Below are 16,075 nucleotides of genomic sequence, written 5' to 3' on the forward strand. Positions count from 1 at the left end.
TCAAACACAAAAAATTTGAAAATTTGGTAGCTTTATGATGTCCTATATGTCATGAGGATTTGCTCGTTCTTTAAGAAAATTAAAATTTGCTTTTTTTGGCCAGGCACGGTAGCTCATGCCTGTAATCCCAGCACTTTGGGAGGGCGAGACGGGCAGATCACAAGGTCAGGAGATCGAGACCATCCTGGCTAACACGGTGAAACCCCGTCTCTACTAAAAATACAAAAAATTAGCCGGGCGCAGTGGTGGGCACCTGTAGTCCCAGCTACTCAGGAGGCTGAGGCTGGAGAATGGCATAGCTTGCAGTGAGCTGAGATTGCGCCGCTGCACTCCAGCCTGGGCGACAGAGTGAGACTCCATCTCCAAAAAAAAAATTTTTTTTCTTTTTTCTTCTGACTGGGTTATTTCAAAAGGTCTGTCAAGTTCTGAGATTTTTTTCTTCTATTTGATCTAGTCTATTGAAGTTTTGAATGCATTTTGTTTCATTCAGTGAATACATCAGGTCCCGAATTTGTGTTTCATCCTTTTTTTATGCTGTCTCTTTGGTGAATTTTTTCCATTCATATCCTGAATTGTTTTTCTTTTCTTTGTGTTATTTTTTAGTATTCTGTTATATCTTCTTTAGTATCAGTATTTTCAATTCCAAGATTTTACAAATTTCTTGTTGATTGGAATCTGTTGTTGGAGGATTATTGTGTTCCTTTGAAATTCAGTGCTTTGAATTTATTATCATAGATTCACATTTTCTTGCTTTTTCATGTTTCTTTTATTTCTACATTGATATCTATGCATCAGGTATGACAGTGACTTCTTCCAGTCGTTGGAATTTCCTTTCATAGGGGAGGAATTTTTCCTAGAGATGTATCTGTGGTGTTGGTTGAGTGGAGCACTTTTGCTTTGATTGTGAATATATGCAGTAGTGTAGACTCCATATGATTTTTTTAGGCATTAAACAGAGTCAGTGTTGTCTGATTTCTTCAGTGGTTTAGTGGGTGGTTCTTAATGGAAGTTGTGGTGAAATTTTATTAGGGAATGGGTTGCCACGTGGGCCACTTTGGGCTCCTTTGGTGGTAGTAGTGAGAAGATCATGTCTGTTTTGGGACTTCAGTGTGGCATATGCTGACACCAGAGTTAGTGGGTCTGCTCAGGTTGATTCTTGGGCTTCCAGGCAGCTTGCTCGGGTACCAGGAATGGCAGTAGTGGGGTGGATGGGTGGGCAGGTTATTGGGCCCTGGGCAGTAGGCGTGGCATAGTTGATGTCAGTAGCCGTGACAAGACAAGCCCCTGGAACCCAAGCATTTCATTTTGGTGTTGGCAGTGGTTGTGACAGGCTGGCCAAATCAGTCTCCAGGCCTGCAGGTGGCCACGTGTGGGTGGGTGTCAGCTTTGATGATAGTGGTCAGTTGATTGGACCCTGGTCCGTGGAAAAAGTGCTCAGGTACCAATGGTGGTAGACTAAGCAGAGTAATCTCCAGACCCTAAGCTGTGTGCTTACATACTGGAGGGGGCTGAGCTTGGATGAGCAGACCTGTCCTCAGGTTCCCTGATTGTGCAGGCACTGGCTGTGGTCAACAGGGGTGGCATGATCCCCAGACTACCAGTGGAATGGTCAGGTGAGGGCTCCAGCCATCATGTTGCAGCCCTGCTACTGGGGTAGGTGGGTTGCTTTCTGTTGGAGCAGCTGTAGGCAGGCAGCTGATAGCTGGGCAGGTGCACTTTGCTAGGGTGTTGACCGTGGCAGCAATAGCCCACAGTACAGACACTGGGGTCTGTGAAGTTTGTATTTAGGGCATATCAAAATGCATAGTTACCCCACTGCTAGGGAGGGTTGGGTCTGGCTGATACCTGTGTTTTCCTTCAGGACTGTTGATTTGGGAGAGAACTTACTCTTTTCGAGTAAGTTCAAAATACTGAATCCTTTCCAAAAGGTTTTCAGTTTACTTTGCTCAGATCCATCAGAGGAATCACTATCTGGCAGCTATAGCTTTACAAAATGTATTTCTTAAATAGTAAGACTTGAAAATCAAAATTATTCCTTGATCCATGGGCTGCAGAGTGAAACTTGTACTAGCAGGCATGAAAACGTTAATCTCCTTCAGAGCTCTTGGTTGACCAGATGCATTGGCAATGAGCAGCAATGCTCAGCAACTTACTCACATTTTTTAGGGTCATCCTGCATCCAGAGAGAATTTATTCTTTACAGTAGTGAATCTTTCCATTTGTGAACATAGTGTTATCTATTTAAGACAAGTTTCTGTGTTTGGTGTATTGTAGTTTTCACCATATATACTCTGAACATTTTTGTTATATTTCTTCTTCATTTTTTTCTACTTTTTATTATCTTAAAATACACTGTTCAAATCAGGATCTGGAGTATCCTGGGTTATACAAACCTATATGTAAGTATATATACATTTTTTAGCATAGTTTGCTTTATTGCGCTTAGCAGATGCTGAATTTTTTTAAACAAATTTGAGGTTTTATGATAGGTGAAATGGCATGTACCTGTAATCCCAGTTACTCAGGAGGTTGTAGTGAGAGGATTGCTTGAGGCCAGGAGTTTGAGACCAGCCTGAGCAATATAGCAAGACCCCATGTCTAAAATAAATTTAAAAAGGAAACATTAGCTGGGTCATGGTAACATGCACCTGTACTTCCCACCTTGGGAGGCTATGGTGGGAAAATTGCTTGAGCCTAGGAATTGGAGGCTACAGGGAGCTATGATCTTACCACTATACTCCAGCCTGGGTGATAGAACAAGATCCCATCTCTTATTTAAAAAAAAAAAAAAAAAAAAAAACCAGGGGCGGGGGCAGGGAAGGTGTGGCATTTGTGACAACTTTGCATCTATTAAGTCTGTCAGTTTCATTTTTCCAACTGCATGTGGAAAAATATTTTCATGTCTCTTACATTTTAATTATCGCAATATTTCAAACTTTTATTATTATTACTATTATATCTCTTATGGTGATGTGTCATCAGTGATCTTTAATGTTAGTATTGTAATTGTTTTGGGGCACCAGAAGCCACACCAGTATAAGAAGGCAAACTTAATCCAGAACATGGTGTGTGTTCTGACTGCTCCACTAACCAGCCATTCCCCTGTTTCTTTCGCTCTTCTTGGACTTCGGGACCTCCCTATTCCTCCAGACACAATAATATTGAAATTAATCCAATTAATAATCCTATAGTTGCCTAAAATGTTTTCAAGTGAAAGGAATAGTCACACATCTCTAACTTGAAATCAGAAAGCTAGAAATGATTAAGCTTAGTGAGGAAGGCGCTTGTCAAGACAGAGCACAAAGCTAGGCCTGTAGCACCACACAGTTAGTCAAGTTGTTATTGCCAAGCAGCAACTTTTGAGGGAAATTAAAAGTGCTACTCCGGTAAACACAGGGATGATTAGAAAGTGAGACATTGGTATTGCTGATATGGAGAAGCCTTATGGACAGGCTGACTCTCTTGTTAGGAACTAAAGTAACTGGTGACTTTTTGTTGAAGTCATTGCTCATTGACCATTCCAAAATTCCTAGGGCCCTTAAGAATTATTTTTAAGTCTACTCTGCAGGTGCTCTGTAAATGGAACAACAAAGCCTGGATGACAGCACATCTGTTTATAGGAGGTTTTTCTAAATATTTTAAGCCCAGTGTTGAGATGTACTACTCAGAGAAAAAGATTCCTTTCAAAGCACTGCTGCTCGTTGGCAATGCATCTGGTCACCCAAGAGCTCTGAAGAAGATTAGTGTTTTCATGCCTGCTAGTACAAGTTTCATTCTGCAGCCCATGGATCAAGGAATAATTTTGATTTTCAAATCTTACTATTTAAGGAATACATTTTGTAAAGCTATAACTGCCAGAGATAGTGATTCCTCTGATGGATCCGAGCAAAGTAAATTGAAAACCTTTTGGAAAGGATTCAGTATTCTAGATGCCATTAAGAATGTTCATGGTTCATGGTAGGAGGTCAAAATGTCAACATTGAGGTGTTTTAAGACTTTCAAGGGGGAAGTCATTGCAGATGTCGTAGATATATCAAGAGATTTCTAGTCAAAACTAGAGCTTGAAGATGTGAGAGAACTGTTGTAATCTCATGGTTGAACTTGAATAGATGAGGCATTGTTTCTTATGGATGCACAAAGAACATGGTTTTTTGCGATATAACTGAATACTACTTAACCTTTGGTGATAATGCAGCCTCAGCTTGTGAGAGGATTGACTCCAGTTTCAAAAGAGGTTCAGCTGTGGGTAAAATGGCCAACAATATTGCATGCCCTAGGGAAATCTTTCATGAAAGGAAGAATTAATAGATGTGGCAAACTTTTGTTGTCTTATTTTAAGAAATTGTCACAAGCACCCCACCTTCAGCTACCACCACCCTGAGCAGTCAGCAGGCACAAAAACATTGAGGCAAGGCTCTTTATCAGCAAAAAGATACTACAACTCTCTGAAGGCTCAGATGATTGTTACTGTTTTTTTTATCAATAAGAACATTTTTAAGTTAAAGTGTGTAAATTGTTTTTGATTTTTATTCTTTGAGACTGGGTCTTGCTGTGTCACCTAGGCTGGAGTGTGGTGGTGTGATCATGGCTCACTGCAGCCTCAACCTCCTTGGCTGAAGCAACCCTCCCATTTTAGCCTCCTGAGTATCTGGGACCATAGGCACATGCCACCATGCCTGGCTAATTTTTTCATTTTTTGTAGAGACAAGGTCTTACTATGTTGCCTAAGCTGGTCTTGAACTCCTGAGTTTACGTGTTCCTCCCACCTCAGCCTCCCAAAGTGGTGGGATTACAGGCAGGAGGTACTGCAGTCATCTAAATTGTTTTTTAGTTATAATGCTATTGTATATTTAATATATTATAAATATAATCTTATATGCAGTGGGAAATCAACAAATATATGTGACTGACTTTATTATAATACTTGGTTTCTTTTGTGTTGGTCAGGAACCAGACCCTCATTGGAAAACCAAAAAATTCATGTGACTTACTTTATTTTGATACTCATTTGCTTTATTGCAGTAGTCTGGAACTGAACTTGCAATACCTCTGAGATATGCATGTAGAGTGTTCCATAGTACTAATCTGAAACATCATCTTTGAACTTTTATATAGCTAGTATTTTTACTGTATATATCCAAGTAAACATGTGAAAGAATATATTTTTTCCTACAAATGTAACATTGCAGATAAAGATTGTGGATTATTTAGAAGTTCTAAAATTAAAAAGGGGCAGAACTAGAATTATAATTTAGACTAAAATAATTCTTAGTTCTTATATTCTTATGTTGATATTGTAAGTTTAATAATACAGGTCTCCAAACCAAGTAACCAGAATCCATTTTCTACTTTGAAGCAATCAAGCTATGTAGAAGAAAAGGAAGCATTCTTCTTATAACTAATAATAATGTTTAAGGAGTTCAAGGGGCCGGGCGCGGTGGCTCATGATTGTAATCCCAGCACTTTGGGAGGCCGAGGCAGGTGGATCACGAGGTCAGGAGATCGAGACCATCCTGGCTAACAAGGTGAAACCCCGTCTCTACTAAAAATACAAAAAATTAGCCGGGCGTGGTGGCGGGTGCCTGTAATCCCAGCTACCCAGGAGGCTGAGGCAGGAGAATGACGTGAACCCCGGTAGGCGGAGTTTGCAGTGAGCCGAGATTGCGCCACTGCACTCCAGCCTGGGTGAGAGAGCGAGACTCCATCTTAAAAAAAAAAAAAAAAAAAAAAAAAAAGGAGTTCAAGGGTTAGATTAATTTAAATTTGTAAAATAGTAGAAATGGAATTGCGTGACTGTTAATTTTTCTTCTTGCAAATGGTTGCTCTGACAGTCTGATGGCTCTTTTTTTTTCTTTTGTTTTTGAGACAGGGTCTCACTCTGTCACCCAGGCTGGTTTTGAACTGCTGAGCTCAAGCAGTTCTCCTGCCTCAGCCTCCCAAAGTGCTGGGATTACAGGCATGAGCCACTATGCCCAGCTGATGGCTCTTGTTTTAATGCTTAGTATTATACTGAGACAAAACTGCCAGTTTGCGCATGTTGACATCTGTTGTAGAAAACATGTATTATACTACCTAGAGACCAGAGCTTAGAATTATTCTCACATATTTGGCTAAGTATTTAACAACAGTGTCCACTACAAAATAATTATTTTTGTTTTTTCTTGAAGTAATTATGTTTAGTGGATTATTTTGCTTGACTTTTTCCTCACATCATCTGAATTCTTATAATAATCATCAGTACCCACAGCTGTTAACTTCATACACACATAGACACACACGCACACGTGTGTGTGTATATGTGAATGATCTTTTTTCCCCTGAACTCCCGGTGTTCATGATTGGCTCTGATGTGCAGTTAGAAATACTTACTGAATGAAATGTTCTTTTTTTCTAGATAATTATGAGCACAGTGATATATTAGAAAATACAACAGCTGTATTTAAAATTTTTGGTTTTTGCAAATTAGTCATTTAATTGTAATTGTGATGTGTTTTGCTCAGTGCTGATGATTCTAAAACTGTATTGTAGGCTTTAGTTTGTTGCAACACCTGCCAGTTACTAGAGGTGCAAAAAAGGTAAAGGCAGACTAATTCCTTTTTTTTTTTTTGAGACGGAGTCTTGCTGTGTTGCCTAGGCTGGAGTGCAGTGGCCCAGTCTCGGCTTACTGCAACCTCCGTTTCCTAGGTTTAAGCAATTCTCCTGCCTCAGCCTCTGGAGTAGCTGGGATTACAGGCGCCTTCCACCACGCTCAGCTAATTTTTTTGTATTGTTAGTAGAGATGGGGTTTCACCATGTTGTCCAGGCTGGTCTCGATCTCCTGACCTCGTGATCCCCTGACCCTGGCCTCCCAAAATGCTGAGATTACAGGTGTGAGCCACCGTGCCCAGCCCCCACTCCCTCCCCCCCACCCCTTTTTTTTTGTTTGAGATGGAGTCTTGTGCTGTTGCTCAGGCTGGAGTGCAATGGTATGATCTTGGCTCACTGCAGTCTCCGCCACCTGGGTTCAAGCAATTCTCCTGCCTCAGCCTCCTAAGTAGCTGGGATTACAGGCGTGCCACCACGCCCTATTTTTTTTTTGTATTTTCAGTAGCAGTGGGGTTTCACCATGTTGGCCAGGCTGGCCTCGAACTCCTGACCTCAAGTGATCCTCCCACCTTGGTTTCCTAAAGTGCTGGGATTACAGGTGTGAGCCATTGCCAAAAGCATACTAATTCTTGCCCTCAAGGACCCTTTAGTTAATAAGACAGGGAATTAAGCAGACAGAAGGACCCAACACGGGAATGAGGAAGGAGTTAATATAAGATACTATGTAATTAACTAAAAATGTATAAACTGGAAATTGGTAAACTAATGGAAACAAACTACTCCACCACCATCCCTCACCCCACATACACAGTCATGCACAGTAAGGGTAGATTAGTTCTTAGTCCAGCCTGATAAAAAATCTTACCTGTGTTGGTATAGGCAATCCACTGTGGGGACTGCGTGTCTCAGCACTTTCTTGCTGGATGTGCCAAGAATGCAAGACTAACTGGTCTTAACCTGGACCGTTTCTCAAAGTTGTGTGTGCAGTGAGCAGCCAGCTGTGAGGAATTAAGTAATAACCTCCCCTAATCAAAGAGCAGACTCCCCTCCACTTAACTGTCTTAAGTGGTGAATTCCACTCCCTCCTCTTCTGTAATATAACTCACTATGTACTCAGGTTTCCATTCTGGACCCTTTGCGTCCTTCCCATGGGGCTTAACAGTCATGAGAAGCTGGCATAGGCATCATGATGATACTCTAATTGCTGGTTTTGCTTTAAGTTGTGAAGTCCCAGGAGTCTTACGTTTTCTGTCAGAATCCGTTAAACAGTAACAGAGGGTGTGTGTGTCTGTGTGTGTGTGTGTTTAGTTTTCTGTCTGTATGTAATTAAATTCCAAACCCTTCACTGTTTTTGATAATCTCATATCTGAAGATGAGTTGACTATACAACAAAGGGGAAGAGACACAATATTTAGTGTCTTTTTGTCCCCAATGTCCCTAGCAAGTTCTGAAAACTGCTAGTAGCACTGTTTATGCAATATAAACTGGATTTGGAAAATACACTTCATGCTGAAAACTTTTTAGGACTTTGCATTTGGAAGAATTTACATTGATTTATATCTTCAGTTTAGGAAAATGTCAACGAACTTCTTGACTCTTCAGATTTTTAACTGAAATATTTTGTCAGGATTACTGTATCATTGTCCATGAAGGAAAAGCAAAATTAGCGTGCAGGTTTTCCTGAGAATTGTCTCTGCTTCAGTTTTCTAGGGTTTCCCAGAGCTCTTATACCAAAATTTAGTGTTTAAATAACAGAACAGATTTCAGGTAGTGGAGAAATTTGGTATAATTTGAAACCTTTGTGTAAGATCAGCTGGACCTCAGCTCAACCGCTTAAGGATGGGTTTTATTTGAAGTAGCCAACTGTTTTGTTGGCTTCTTCCTTGACTTGGATTTATTCCCTGACTTGGTATGGATAGTTAATTAGAAAAAGATGTTAAGTCCTTGACCAGTGCATTTCTCTTTCCCCATTCTAATAGATAAGCTTTAATGTATATCTTTAATGGATATTCTAACAGATAAGCTTCTTCTTTTTTTTTTTTTTTAAATACAGGCTTCCTAGTGGGCAGCAGTATAAACATCACCAAATCAAACTTACCTTTTACCAGGTTGCTTTTATTTTTAAAAGACTATGATTGAGTCCAAGAGTCAGGGGATTTTTAATGTTAATTAAATATTTTATATGTATGCAGCATTGTAGTGGGCACTAAAAATAAATGAAAGAACAGTTCTACCTTAAGTGAGTTTACATGCATAATTTAAAGATACTTTTATTACACTTAAAATATTGGACAGTGTTTGCTTATATACTAATACAGTGTAAGCTGTAAAAAAAATAATTGCAGTAGAAATTCAAAGCTGAAATTCAAAGTAGAAATTGGAATTGAAGTTGGGGGACGTAAATATCATGGAAGAACTTGAGCTGGGCCAAAGGAGCAACCGTGATTCAAATAAGTGGAAATGGAAACTTTTCAGGTGTAAGGGAGCAGAAGATGGGTGGCAGAATTAGTATAAAAATATAAGTATTGAGAAGACTGCTTCCAGCATATCTTATGATTAAGTTGAGAAGACAGCTCTATGAACAGATAATCTTAGGGAATGAATGCAGAAGAATGAAAGTAGGGGAGGGAAGGTTTGAATGACTGAATGACCTATGAGTATAAAGTCAGTTTCAGTTTTCCAAATTACAACATCCTTGTCTTGTTCCCATCTTAGAGGAAATGCTTTTGATTTTTTACTGTTGTGTATGATGTTAGCAGTGGGTTTTTCATACAGACCTTTTTATATTTAGATACTTTCCTTCTGTTCCTAGTTTGTTGAGTGTTTTTAATCATGAAAAGCCATGGAATTTGGTCAGATGCTTTTTCTGCATCGTTAAAGATGATTTTTTTTCCTTTATTCTGCTAATGTGGTATATTACATTAATTGAATGTCATGTTGAGCCATCTTTGTACCATTGACTACCTTTGTAAGTAATGTTTTATTAGAATAAAGTCAAGCTCAATTGTTTACATATTGTCTATGGTGGTCTCAGTGACAGAGACAATACATAATTATGACAGAAACCATCTGGTTTGCAAAATCTGAAATATCTACCATTTACTCTTTTTGTTTTTATTTTTTTGAGACGGAGTTTTGCTGTTACCACCCAGGCTGGAGTGCAGTGGCCTAATCTTGGCTTGCTGCAACCTCCGCCTCCTGGATTCAAGCCATTCTCCTGCCTCAGCCTCCTGAGTTAGCTGGGACTACAGGTGCCCGCCACCACGCCCAGCTAATTTTTGTATTTTTGGTAGAAGATGGTGTTTCACCGTGTGGCCAGGATGGTCTCCAACTCCTGACCTCAGGTGATCCACCCGCCTCAGCTTCCCAAAGTGTTGGGATTACAGGCGTGAGCCATCGCGTCTGGCTATTTACTCTTTAAAAACATTTTCTAACCTCTCCTTCTAGAGTCATCAGTATAGAAATCATTATTTAGTGTCCATTTAGAAGGTAATGGACTAATCTTTACTGATCAACACTCTGTAAATTGCTTTTGTTGATACAGTTATGGTTTATCTCCCTGTCATAAGTAAGGGGTATAATCTGATTAAGGGAAGTTAAATGATGATTTTATGAAAAATGTTAAGTTTAAAGAATAAATTTGTTAATGTCCTTTCTAATTCAAGTTCATGGCTTATATTTTGAAATATTGCCAACCTCTTTTCTTCTCCCCCCATCACCCATCCTAATCTCTGATAACCATCGTTCTACCCTCTGCCTCCATGAGATCCACTTTTTATTTGTTTTTTAAATGACAGGGTCTCACTCTGTTATCTGGGCTTCAGTGCAGTGATGTGATCATAGCTCACTGTAGCTATCACAGCTCACTGTAGCCTCAAATTCCTGGGCTCAAGAGATCCTCCTGTCTTAGCTTCCTGAGTAACTGGGACTACAGGCATGTGCCACCATGTCCAGCTAAGTTTTTTACTTTTCTCTTTTGTTAGAGTCAGGGTCTCACTATGTTGCCAAGGCTGGTCTTGAAGTCTTGGGCTCAAGTGATCCTCCCATCTCTGCCTCCCAAAGTGCTGGGATTACAGGCATGAGCCACCATGCTGGGTCAAGATCCACGTTTTTGACTCCCACATATGAGCGTGAACATGTGATGTCTGTCTTCTGTACCTGGTTTATTTCATAAAACATAATCACCTCCAGTTCTATTCATACTGCTGCAAATGACAAGATTTCATTCTTTTTTATGGCCTAATTGTATTCTATTGTGTATATATGCCACATTTTCTTTACCCATTCATATGTTGATAGATACTTAGGTTGATTCCATTATCGTGGCTTTTTGAATAGTGTTACAGTAAACACTGATGTGCAACTATCTCTTCAATATACGTTCCTTTCTTTTGGACATTTGCCCAGTAGTGAATTACCAGATCCTATGGTAGATGTATTTTTAGTTTTTTGAGGAACCTCCATACTGTTTTTCATACTGGAGGTACTAATTTACATTCCCACCAACAGCGTACTAGAGTTCCCCTTTCTGCTTCCTACAATTAGAAGGAGTAAGTGCTAGTGTTCAGTAGCACAGTATGGTAACTATAGTTAGCAATAATTTATTGTATTTTTCAAAATAGCTAGAAGAGGATTTGAAATGTTTCTAACACAAATGATAAATATTTGAGGTGATGGATATTCTGATTATCCTGATTTGATCATTACACGTTGTGTGCATGTATCACGATATCATATGTACCCCATAAATACGTACAGTTATTATGTATTAGTGAAAAAGGATATACCACTCTTCTGTTTTGCTAATTGAATTTTTTTTGTTTTCATAGGTGTATGTGGAATTTGATGATCTTGAATGGGATAAACGAGAGTGGGTTAAAGTTTATGAAGATTTTTCAACTTTCTTGGTGGAATACCACTTAATCTGGGCCAAAAGGAATGACCCTAGCCAGACTCAGGGATCAAAGAGCAAACAGATTCAGTGGCCTGCATTGGTAAGATCTATTCCTGTTTCATTAAGCATTTTCATTTGTTCGTTAAAAACGAAAAGCAACAACAACAACAAAACAAAAGCCAGGTTTGGTGACTGACTGTAAAACTAGCACTTTGAGAGGCTGAGGCAGGACAATTGCTTGAAGCCAGGAGTTGGAGATCAGCCTAGGCAAAAAAGCAAGACCCCATCTCTACCAAAAAAAAAAAAAAATTAGCCGGATGTGGTGGCACATACCTGTGGTCCCAGCTACTTGGGAGGCTGAGGTGGGAGGATCACGTGAGCCCAAGAATCCGAGTCTATGTGAGTTACTGTCACGCTGCTGCACTCCAGCTTGGATGACAGAGTGAGACTCCATGTCTTATAAAAGAAAGAATAAATGAAAATTTAAGACCAATAATTGAATAAAACTTTAGATTCATCTTACTGATTTATAAATTAATATTTTTGAAGAGTCTCTGACGAATCTGGCAGAGATTTTAAAACACTGCCTTCATTTTGTTAAAACAACTTTAGTTGTCTCTTTGTTAGTATTCTGTCAGCTTATGTAGTTCACAAATAAGTTTATTCTATCAAATTAAAATATAAATTGGATTAAAGGGACCTGAGAGATAGCTGACTGTATGCCATGTGGAACAACTTTGCTGAATGAAACTTTGTCAAGTGGAAGATAGAACATACTTTGTATTAAAACATCTAAGAACGAGTAATTCTTCTTGGTTTGTTAATGAGTAAATCATTGTGGGTGATAGATGTTTAATGTGTAATTATTAGGTAATGGATTAAATTACTTCTTATCAGGAAATGTTTCATTTAAGAAAATATGTTTTCAGTAAATTCGCTGGTACTTTGAAGAGTTTTATTTAAGAAAAACAGCAGGTAAACAAGGTCATTAAATTGTATTAGAAAAAGAGCTACATTTGTTTAACCATTGTTATCTCTGTTTTCTGGCAGAACATCTAGCATGTAACAAATGTGCAATATTTGTAAAGTTTTCTTCTTATGTTACTATCAAAGAAATACTTTAAAAGCCGCTGAAACATTATTGCAGGTATTTGATATAACTAATGAGTTTGGGTAGTTCCTTTCAAATTTTTAAACATACGAATTAACTACTTAAAAGGATAGCTTCTGCTTGCTAATAATTTTAATGCATATAAATTTTCTATTTTAGTTAATCCTGATGCTTTTCTATTTAGAATAGAAATTTAATAGATCTGTTTGATTATTCCTTTTTAAGAAGTCAGTGGAGATATAGGATTAAAAAGGATAGGAAGGGAGGGAGTAGAGTGAATGGAATCAGTGGCATTTTTAAAAACAAAATATGATATTGAAAGATGAAAATAATATCTGTCTGTGACCTGTAGTTTTGATAGGAAACTTTGCATAGCAAACTAAAGAAGATAATTTTATCCATAGTAGGTTTTTAAAAATAATTAATGAGTATGTTGACTTGTTCATATAAAAAGTTTAAACCATTACTGGCATGATCTTAATTTTATAGACCTTAACCCAAAAACTGGATAAAATTTGTGAGTAATTATGAATAATTAGACATATAGGTGAATTTTTTATGAGAATTCTCAAAAGCAGGAAGCAGTAGCATCACTAATATGAAAAACTACACATCGGTATCAGAGTTAAAAAATTAATAAAGCTTTAGAAAATCTTTGCCCTTTCTTAAAAGCAGTTAAGATTGAGGTGAATTTCTGTTGATTCATAAAATACTGATTTTAGAGAGAATTGTTATTGGAAAATACTGTTTAATGATAATTTTGTCATAATTTTACAAAGTTGTTTCTGTTGAAAACCTCTTAGCCTTGAAATTAGGCCTACTTAAACAATCACCAACCTTTTCTTTTTAACTTTATCATATACAAAAAAAAAAAAAAGATGAAAAATTTGAAAAACACTGTGGTATAAAAGTAATAGAAAATTATATTTTTAGTTCTAAGAGATAACTTGTATATATTATATATATATAATTTTTGATATATTTTCTTATGAAACATATTGCTCTGGTTCCTTTTTCTTCCCCATACTATTTATTTTATTTTATTTAGACAGGGTCTCACTTTTTCACACAGGCTGGAGTGCAGTGTTGTGATCACAGCTCACTGCAGCCTTGAACTCCTGGGCTCAAAAAAAAGTCCTCTCACCAGTAGCTAGGACTACAGATGTGTGCCACTATGCCTAGCTAAATTTTTTTTTTTTTTTTTTTTGAGATGGAGCCTTGCTCTGTCGCTCAGGCTGGAGTACAGTGGCGCGATCTTGGCTCACTGCAACCTCCAGCTCCCGGGTTCAAGCAATTCTCCTGCCTCAGCCTCTCAAGTAGCTGGGACTACAGGTGCCTGCCATCATGCCTGGCTAACTTTTGTATTTTTAGTAGAGATGAGGTTTCATCATATTGGTCAGGCTGGTCTGGAACTCCTGACCTTGTGATCTACCTGCCTCAGCCTCTGAAAGTGCTGGGATTATAGGCATGAGCCACCATGCCCAGCCTTCTGCTGAATTTTTTAATAAAAAATTTTAATTGTGGTAAAATAGACTTAACATAAAACTTGCCATTTTAACTGTTTTTGAGTACACAGTTCATTGGTAGTAAGTACATTCGCGTTGTGTGTTACCACTGTTGTCATCCAAACACAGAACTTTTTCCATCTTGCAAAACTGAAACTGTACTCATTAAAGAGCAGTTCCTTATTCCCCGATCTTGCTAGCAACCACCATTCTACTTTCGGTCTCTGAGTATCTCATACGAATGTAATTATACAGTATTTATCCTTTTGTAACTGGCTCATTTCACTGACAATGTCTTCAGGGTTCATGCATATTATACCATGTGTCAGAATTTTCTTCCTTTTTATTGCAAAATAACATTCTATTCTGTTTATACACCATGTTCTTTTAATCCATTTGCCTGTTAATGGACAGTTGTGTCGCTTCCACCTTTTGGCTATAGGGAATAATACTGGTATGAACATGGCTGTATAAATATCTGTCCAAGCCTCTGTGTTCAACTATTTGGGTATATACCCAGAAGAAGAATTGCTGTATCAGATGGTAATTGCACTTTTAATTTTTTGAGGCACTTTCATACAGTTTTCCAAGTGACTGCACCATTTTTCATTTCTACCAGCATTGTATAAGGGTTCATTTCTTTACATCCTCACCAACATTTACTTTCATTTTTTTTTGGTATTTACTTTCTCAGTAGGTGTGAAATGGCATCTCATTGTGATTTTGTTTTATATTTCTCTAATGCTTAATGTGATGTTGAGCATCTTTTCATGTGCTAATTGGCCATTTGTGTGTCTTTTGAGAAATATCTATTCATAAAGTTCTTTGCCTGTTTTTGAATTGGATCTTTTTTTTGTTGTTGAGTTTTAGGATTTCTCTATGTATTCTTGATATTAGTCCCTTTTTAGATACATGATTTGGTAACATTTTCTCTCATTTTACAGGTTGCCTTTTTAGTGTGTTAGCAGTGGCCCTTGCTGCACAAAACTTTTAAGTTTTGATGAAGCTCAACTTGTCTGTTTCCATTTGTTGCTTATGCCTTTGTTGTTATATTCAAAAAATATTGCCAAATCCATGTCATGAAGCTTTTCCCCTTATGTTTTCTTCTAAAAGTTGTATAGTTTTAGATCACAAATTTGGGTGAATTAATTGATTTTGAGTTTGGAATATCATGTAAGGGTCCAACTTTTTTTTACATATAGATGTGTCCGCTTTTTCCAGCACCATTAGTTGGAAAGACTGCCTTTGCCCCACTGAATGGTCTTGCCTTATAGAAAATATTTTGACCATATATGCAAGGGTTTGTTTCTGGGCTTTCTATTCCATTCCATTGGTCTGTAGGTTGTTCTTATGCTGATACCAGCTTACTGTTTTGATTACTGTTGATTTGTAGTACATTGTGAAATCAGGAAATGTTTTCCCGTCAACTTTCTTCTTTTTCAGGATAGTTTTGATTATTCAGGGTCCCTTGAGATTCCCTATGAACTTCAGGAGAGATTTTTCTTTTTCTCCAGAAAATGGTCACTTGGATTTTGATAGGGATTGAATTGAATCTGTAGATGGATTTGGGTGTTAGACATCTTAATATTAAGGGCTGGGTGCTGTGGCTTACACATGTAGTCCCAGCTCTTTGGGAGGCTAAGGCGAGAGGATTGCTTGAGGCCAGGAGCTCAAGACCAGGCTGAACAATGCAGCGAGACCCCTTCTCTGCAAATAAAATAAAATAAAATAAAATAAGCTGAGTGTGATGGCCCACGCCTATAGTCTCAGCTACTTGAGAGGCTAAGACTGAAGGATCACATGAGCCCAGGAGTTCATGGCTACAGTGAGCCATGATTGTGTCATTGCACTCAAGCCTGGGTGACAGAGTGAGACCCTGTCTCTAAAACTACACACAAACACACACACACACACATATAAATATTAAGTCTTCTAGTCTTTGAACAGGGGTGTCTTTTTACTTGTTTATGTTTTATTTAA

At 38.2% G+C, this 16,075-nt stretch overlaps 1 protein-coding gene across 2 annotated transcripts in view; it reads left to right on the plus strand.

Annotated features, from left to right (window-relative positions):
- Positions 1-16,075, plus strand: part of JMJD1C (jumonji domain containing 1C) — a 369,992-nt gene that overhangs the window by 136,791 nt on the left and 217,126 nt on the right. For both annotated transcript variants that reach the window (XM_050803014.1, XM_050803015.1), the window contains one exon: positions 11,415-11,579. The gene's annotated coding sequence lies outside the window, so the exon portion shown is untranslated. The remainder of the gene's footprint in view (positions 1-11,414; positions 11,580-16,075) is intronic.

Source organism: Macaca thibetana, chromosome 9 (assembly GCF_024542745.1).
Source record: "Macaca thibetana thibetana isolate TM-01 chromosome 9, ASM2454274v1, whole genome shotgun sequence".
NCBI classification, from domain to species: domain Eukaryota; kingdom Metazoa; phylum Chordata; class Mammalia; order Primates; family Cercopithecidae; genus Macaca; species Macaca thibetana.